This window comes from Hydra vulgaris, chromosome 06 (genome assembly GCF_038396675.1).
Source record: "Hydra vulgaris chromosome 06, alternate assembly HydraT2T_AEP".
In the NCBI taxonomy this organism is placed as follows: Eukaryota; Metazoa; Cnidaria; class Hydrozoa; order Anthoathecata; family Hydridae; genus Hydra; species Hydra vulgaris.
In genome coordinates, this window is record NC_088925.1 from 1957258 (window position 1) to 1966639 (window position 9382).

General features: G+C 27.0%; 1 long non-coding RNA gene across 1 annotated transcript; it reads left to right on the forward strand.

The window, feature by feature from the left end:
* The first annotated feature begins 4191 nt into the window (after positions 1–4191).
* LOC136080915 (uncharacterized) lies at positions 4192–9382 on the forward strand. The gene is made up of 3 exons (XR_010638723.1): positions 4192–5890; positions 6053–6182; positions 9128–9382. It is a non-coding gene; the product is annotated as an uncharacterized LOC136080915 (long non-coding RNA).

Here is a 9382-nt window from a genome sequence, read left to right on the forward strand (position 1 = left end):
ATATATATATATATATATATATATATATATATATATATATATATATATATATATGTATATATATATTTATATATATATATATATGTATATATTTAAATTTTTTTTTTTTTTTTTAAACATCTTCGCTTCCAACAAGGCTGCAAGCAGCCACTAATTAAAGTTGGAAGTTACTGTAAGAGAAAAGATGAAGGTTGTAGAGCAAGATAACGATTGACGGACGATTTAAAAGATTGCAAATTATATGAATCAGGAAAGCAAGATAAAGGAAGCGAATTCCAAAGAACTGATGTTCGAGGAAAAAAACTAGACGAATAAGCGTTTTTGGAGCACTTAGGAACAGTCACAGAAAAAGGATGACACTTAATTGAATGACGAGTAACACGAGAATGAATTTTAGTAGATGGCACAAGAGACGCTAGCTCTTTAGAGCGGTGCCCATTATAGTATTTGTAGAAAAGAGAAAGGGAAGCAACATTACGACGATGTGATAATGGTTGAAGGTTGGCTGCAAGAGCAGGTCCAACTATGTTTACAATGCGTTTTTGCACCTTGTCTAAAAGAGAAAGGGCATCATTAGAAGATCCGGCCCAGATATGGCAACAGTATTCCATACAAGGCCGGATTTGAGATTTATAGAGATAGAGAATAGAATCCAGAGTAAGAAAGTGGCGAGCTCGATAAAGAGATGCAACCTTAGCAGATGCTAATTTTGCAACCGATTTGATACATGGTTTCCAAGAAAGATTGGAAGTAAGAGTTAATCCTAGAAGATGAAGAGTAGGTGACTCATCGAGTACATCACCGTTCATAAATATAGGAAGATCTAAATTATTGCGATAACAATTGGCTGAAAAAAATTGAGTTTTATCTGAATTAAAGTTCACCAGCCACTGTGAGCCCCATGCTGTAGCAGAAGTGAGATCCTTTTCAAGCTCAAATGCCCCCTCCAGGCAATCAGAGGGTGTTGGTTTCTTATCATGACAAGAATAAATGGTAGTATCATCAGCAAACAATGCCACCTTAGATGTGAGAATATCTGGAAGATCGTTAATGTAAATTAAAAAGAGTATAGGGCCAAGGATAGAACCTTGAGGAACCCCTGAAGTTACAGAATAAGAAGAAGAGTGTTGTCCATCAAGGACAACTTTTATGCTACGATTGGAAAGGAAGGATTCAATGATCTTAAAGATGTTGCCGGATACACCATAAGAAGAAAGCTTATGGAGAAGACCAGCATGCCAAACTTTATCAAACGCTTTTGAAATGTCAAGAGCGATGGCCTTAACCTCTCCACCTTCATCTAATGCACGATAAAACCTGTCAGTTATTACTGTTAGCAAATCAGCTGTAGAACGAGAAGATCGAAATCCATATTGAAAAAAAAAAGTAAGTTATTAGATTCAAGATGAGAAATTAAGTGTTTGTTAATTAAAGATTCAAAAACCTTGCTTATGATAGGAAGAAGACTTATGGGACGGTAGTTAGACGAATCAGATCGCTCCCCAGAATTTTTGAAGATAGGGATAATAGATGCGGCTTTCCAGCAGGCTGGAAAACAAGACTCTGATAAGCACTTGTTGAATAGTTTTGAGAGTATAGACGACAGCTCCGGAGAACACTTCTGCAAGACAATAACAAGTATGTTGTCTGGGCCACAAGCTGTAGAAGAGTCTAGGCAGGAGATCACTTTAGATACAGATGCTGGAGTGATATGAATGTCAAGCAATGGATCAACCTGTTTGTTGGCAATATCAGGTAGAACGCAATTAGTGGAATCAAGAGATAATATTGATGAAAAGTTTTTAGCAAACAGCTCGGCTTTGTCTTTAGGTGAGGTGACAAAGTCTGAACCATACAAGAGAGGTGGAATTATAGATTTGCCTTTATTATTGATATTATTAAAGATTCTCTAGAAGTCACGAGAGCCTAATTTTTGAGATGAGATATGAGATTTCATGACCTGAGAATAGCGGGTTTTGGTGTTAGACAAAACCTTTTTACAATTGTTTCTAGCAGTAATAAACAGACGTCTGTTTTCTGGAGAATTGTTTTGCTGATAAATATGGAAGTAACGGTTTCGATTGGCAATCGCAGCAGCACAGTGTGAGGAAAACCATGGAGGAGAGTGAGGCTTGACCTGGAATTGTCGAGAGGGAATAAAAGATTCCATGCCAGCCTGAATCCACGAAGTTATGTAAGAAGCACATTTGTCGACAGGAAGTTGAAAGATTTCTACCCAAGGGCCATCACGAAGAAAATTACGGAAAGAATCCCAGTCAGCTTTACTGTAGTTGTAAGAGGTTTGATAATAGGGGTATTCAGGTGATGAAGAAGAATGAGATATTAGTTTTAAAGAGATCAAACTGTGATCAGAAGCACCTAAGGGTAAATGTGGAGAAACTGAGCACTGACTAGGATCAGAAACAAGACATAAGTCGAGTAGAGAAGGTAAATATTAGGGTTGTCAGGAAAGCGAGTTGGAAAGTTGACTATTTGAGTTAGGGATTGAGAAAGGCAAAAGTTGTGGGCTTTAATGCCTGCAGAGTCACTGACACTAGAGCCAAGCCATTCAGAGTGGTGAGCATTAAAGTCACCGACAACAACTATATTAGCTGATGGATAAAGAGAGAGGGCTTCGTCAATATGATCAAAAATAACATCAAAAAGAGTGCAGCCTTGAGATGAAGGAGAGCGATATAGAACAAAGAGAAAGGCAATAGAGTGAAGTGGTGCTAAACGAAAGCACATGAAAGAATAGTCTGTGGATTCAAACCTAGTTTCACTACAAACAGGTGAATTCTTACGAATGTAAATGCCCAGGCCAAGCATGTGACTATTGGAGTCTTTACGAATCAGAGGAAGATAACCATCAACACTAAGATTACAAGATGAGACAGCTGAACTCAAATTAGTCTCACAAAGAGCAAGTAGGTCTGGTGAACTTTGCAAGAGATAAGACTCAACAGAAGAAAAGTTACTTCGAAGACCACGAATATTAGTGAATGATAGGTTTAGAGAACTTGGTGATGATGATGGTTTTTTGTGTTTTATAGTTTTTGGTACTTTATTCATTTTTAAATTAGTTTGAAGAACTTGACTCAAAGCATAGATAGTACTCAGAACACCGTTTAATAGCCCAAGCAATTGCCTCATTACTACTAATAAACCCTAAGCCGTAACAAAGGGCTCCAAATGTGGCCTCCGCAATGCACACCAAAAGTACAAACAGGGACACCATCCATGCGCAACATGGCACTGTTAATACTTTGATATTTTTCAGCTGTTGATGGAATCAGCCTCTCTGAGAGCTACCACAAAGTTCGGGAAACCTGACTACCAGCCGGCCTCAGAACCATAAAACTGAGTTTTAGAGCTGTACCCTCATAAGGAGATAATAGAATGAGTTGCCTAGTCATAAAAACAGTGACACAAGCAAACCCATGCATTGAGTCAAGAAGATCCAGCATTCAACATCCTAAACTGGAAACAATGTATTAAAAATACATCTGCGCCAGCCTAATAGATGAATATATATATACATATAAATGCATACATTATATATATATATATATATATATATATATATATATATATATATATATATATATATATATATATATATATATATATATATATATATATATATATATATATATATATACATATATATATATATATGTATATATATGTGTGTGTATATATATATATATATGTATATATATGTATATATATTTGTTTATAAATGTATATATATATTTATATATATATATATGTATATGTATAATATAAACATATATGTATATGTAAATATATATATATATATATATATATATATATATATATATATGTATATATATATGTTTATATATATGTTTATATATATATGTATATATATATATACATATATATGTTTATATATGTATATATACATATATATTATATGAATATATATTTATATGTATACATATATATATATACACTTTTATATATATATATATATATATATATATATTTATACGTATATAAAATGTATATATTTCTTATATATATACACGTATATAAAATGTATATAAAATATATATATATATAATATAAACATATATATATGTATAAATATATATATATATGTATATATATATGTAAATATATATATGTATATATATATGTAAATAAAACAAATGATGCCTTATTTTTAGATGATCTATTACAATGACTTCACAATATTGGGTTTTAGTTGTTTATTTTAAAAACAGATGGAAGCAGAGGTAGCTGTTCCATGTTGTTGGGTAAAAGATGGTTTGTTATTTTTGTCAACTGGTGTTCATGCAATGAAAGCTGCCCATAATAATTTTCCACTTGATTTTTCATGGAACAAGCTTAGAGTTAAAAGAATTAAAGTATTTGGGGGTCATTAAATATTACAGTACTCTTTGCTATTTTAGTTGTTTTATATGAATAAAAATCTATTATAGTTTTATATTAATGGTAAAGTGGTGAAGTACTATATCAATTGTGAATATACTATATTAATGGTGAAATGGTGAAGTACTATATCAAATAAACTTATTTCTTATTTTTATTTTGGGATAAGTAGTATTTTGAATCTGTTTATTGTAATGTGATTAGTAACCAGACTAGTCTATGGATAGACTTACAACACAGACATAGACAATTCTGTATATTGTAATGGACACCACAAATGTTTAATTTTTTGTCCTTGTTGTGTCTATCAAATTTTTGATGGTGTCCTAAGATTGCTCAGTTAAAAAATAATTTTCACTTCATAAGTCTACAAAGCATAATTTTTTGTCTATTTGGTGTCTATGATTTTGTCTAAATTTACTTGATTTCATAAAACCAGAAATCTTTCATTACCGTATTATTTGAAGATTGTTATGTAGTAAATTTATAATATTAAAAAAATATTGAAATGACATCAAAACTCCAAATGGCGATCATTGCCCATGATTAATTATTGTTTAAAACTTGCGTACATATTCATCAATAAAATGAAAGTAAAAAACATTTTTCTTTTTCACTATTGTTTTATTCACAAACCTAAATAAATTTTAACACCTATTGGAATCTTCTACTTACTAATCCACATTTTATAAAGGCCAACTCTTTGATCACATATTTTTAAAATAATTTTATTGAAGGTGATAAAGATTTTAGTGACTAAGGAAAATTTTTTAAATGATAAACTTACCTTCAACTTTTTTGAAGTAATCCCAAACTGGAGAGGGCATTTTAAAAATAAATTTTCACGCACATTCACTGAGAGTTGAAAAACAACTGAACTGAGCAATTAATGAACTTCAATTGAGCACAAAATAGTCCATTTTGAGGTTTTTAAATAGACATTAACTTTTTAATCAACAGCACACGCTGGACAAAAAATTAAAAAATGAACTTCTGTTAGAAAAATTGTATTTTTAATTTTGTGCTCGTTTTCAGTTTTTGAAACGATGCTGCAGTGAAAATTTGATTACTCGTTATAAGTCCAAATTATATATTAAATAGATCTTCTATACCTCATTAAAAAATCGAGATTGTTCATTTAGTGTCCGTTTTTAAAATGATTGTCTAGAAAGACAAACATTTTTTATAGACAATTCATTTTTGATAGTTGTAATTAAAATTGTTGCAATTAGTGCTTTGTCGAAGTCTATTTTTGTCCTTTTATAATAAGTCCATTAGAGATTGTCTGGTTGCTAATTGTGATTGCCTAAATATATATCGTAAACTGTTTACACTGATTCTACATTTTAGTTTTTACATTTTTGTTCATATTTGTTTTACTAAATAATTACTTATTAGTATCTATTATTAGATAAAGATGTAGGCAAAAGATTTATTTTTACGACTACATAGGACTCCGAAAATGAATGTAAGTAATTATGTTGGTGAATAATTGTGTTTCTCTTTGCATTTAACTTTTCTTTGTTTTTTATATGGTAAAGTATAAATAAAATTTAATATTAACTATTGGTCATAGCTGATTTTAATAATACTGTCTAAATTTTTTTGACTTGTGATAATTTGATTTTAGGTGTAAGTTTATTTTGTAAAGTTCTGGTAGATCAAAGATAGAGAAATGATATGGTTTTAACTGGTTTCCATCTTATGAACGAAGTACATTATATGATTTAAATTGATGGTTTATATTTACACCTATTGAAGTAAGTTTAATATAGTTAATTTATGTATGGAATTGTGACTATTTTTAGTTCTAAAAGTTGACTTTCATAAAATTATATATATATATATATATATATATATATATATATATATATATATATATATATATATATATATATATATATATATATATATATATAAATATATATACATATATATATATATATATATATATATATATATATATATATATATATATATATATATATATATATATATATATATATATATATATATATATATACAGTGACACACAAAATTAAGTAACGTTGTGGATAAATTCAAAAAAAAAAAATAAAAGTAACTCTATTAAATGAAATGAGCTATCTTACAATTGTAAATGTGACTAAAGTAAGAAACATCAAAATTTTAATTATAAAGTATAATGTTTTATCAATAAATTTTATTACAAATGCAAGAATATCATGTCTGATTTTCATTTGATTAGTTTGTTGTGCCACATTTTGCTTTTATGACTGCTTCTAAACCTCTTGGCATGCTTTTTACAAGCTTTGATGTGAGGTCAGCATCAATTGAGTTCCAAATTTTAATAAGAGCCTCTTAAAATTATTTTATATTTGTTCGTTTTGATGGAGGTATTTTAGATTTTAAAATTGCCCATATATTTTCAACAGAGTTAAGGTCCGGTCTTTGTGTCAGCCATTTAAGTTGTGTTAGCTTTACTTTTTTTTGAAGAAATGTTTTGCCACTTTGCATGTGTGTTTAAGGTCGTTGTCATTTTGAAAAAAAATTTGCAATCAGTTCTTTAACGGATTGACATAAATTTTTTGAAAGCCAATCAACATACAACTTCCCTGTCATTAAACATTCAACATTCACCAGTCGTCCCACACCATTTGAATTAAAACATCCCCAAGCCATAGGCGAGACACCTCCATGCTTGACTGTTTTTGTAAGATTTCTATCTAAGAGTGCATCACAAGGTCTGCACCAAACTCTTTGGCATTTTTAAAGCCAAATATTTGACATTTATTCTCATCAGACCATAACAAGTTTCAAAATGCCTCACTCTTGTTAATATGCAGTTTTGCAAATGCTAAAATTTTTTTTTGTATATACGACTATTGAGGGGTTTACTTTTCTGAAGAAGGTTTATTTGAACCACCTAAATTATTAAACCACTTAAATTAAGTCTTTTCTGTGCAGTTCGACAGGAAACATTTAAATAAGGATTTTCAACAATTTGTTTTGAGGTTATTTTTGAATTTTTTTTTTCTATCAGTGCAATTAAGATATTGGTTCTTGTTGAAGTCTTAATGGGGCAACCAAGTCTTTTCTGATTTTTAGCAGAACCAGTTGTTTCATATTTTATACACATCTTCCTAACACCACTTACTGATATTTGATATTTTTCATCACATTGCTTGTAGGTTAGGCCCTTTTTTCGATCACAAGTAAACAGAGATCTGATAACCAATGAATAAATTTGATGATAAACCATTATTATTATTAGTTTTACTTTTTCTAAAAATAAATTCCAAAAAATATAGTTTAAAATGCTTATTGTTAATAACTTTAACAAAATATTTTTGATATTATTCCTTTTTAGTGAATAGTTATTGATAAAACATATTTCATAATAAAAATATAGATGTTTCTTACTTTGGTCACATTTATTTTAGACAGAAAAAAGTATAAGAATTTACTTCAAATAACCCAAGATTCGAATAACTGAAAATGATCTTTAAAGTGACCTCCTTTAGGTTACTTTCAATTTTAATAAAAGTAGAAAGTAAAAAAAGATAAAGACCCTTGGAATGAGGTGTTTCTTAAGTTTTATCCTTGTTAAACAATAAATATTTTACAATTTATTGAAAAAATAGTCGATTTTTAAATTTTTTTTTGTTCCTTAAATGTGTTTTTTTATTGTCAAGGGAAGCAAAAATTGTTTTGAATAACCAAAATTTCTAATAACTGCAGGTTCGAATAACTGCATTTCTGCATAACGGCTTTTGCATGAGTTTGTTAAAGAAAATTCACAGGAAATGAAAATTGCTTCAAATAAGCAGGAAATTCTGATAAGTGCCATTTCAAATAACCAGGAGTTTGCTGTATATTTATATATATATATAATTTATATATATATATATATATATAATTTATATATATATAATTTATAAATTTATATGTATTTATATAATTTATATATATATATATATATATATATATATATATATATATATAATTTATATTTTTATATATATATAATATATATTTATATATATATATATATATATATATATATATATATATATATAATTTATATTTTTATATATATATAATATATATTTATATATATATATATATATATATTATATATATATATATATATATATATATATATATATATATAATTTATATTTTTATATATATATAATATATATTTATATATATATATATATATATAAATATTAATTATATATATATATATAATTTATATATACATATAATTTATATATATATATATATATATATATAATTTATATACACATATAATTTATATATATATATATATATATATATATTTATATATATATATTTATATATAATTTATATATATATATACATATAATTTATATATATATATTTAATTTGTGTATATATATATATATATATATATATATATATATATATATATATAATTTATATATATATATATATATATATATATATATATATATATATATTTATATTTATATATATATATATAATTTATTTATCTATATATATATAACTTATTTATCTATATATTTTTTATATAAATACAAATTATATAAATAAATAGGTTATATGTATATATTTATATTTACTTTTTAAATTTGATAATAATCATTCTAATTCAATAAAAAAAATTTTACATTTGCTTTCAGACTACTAATGTTACAAGTTTTATTTTTTGATTTAGATTTTGTATCTCAATGATATCCTGGCCTATCGATACGATATCCTGTAAATTGTATTTTTTTTTTTTAATATTTTGCATAAATATATATACAAACACTCACACACACTTAAATCTTAAAGAAAATATTTATATTTGTATATATATATATATCTATAAATTGTATATTTTAAGCTTTTTTATATTTATCATTGTATATTACTGTTTGTATTAAAAAACGATTTTGGAAATATTGCAAGAGCAGAGTTCAACCTAGAA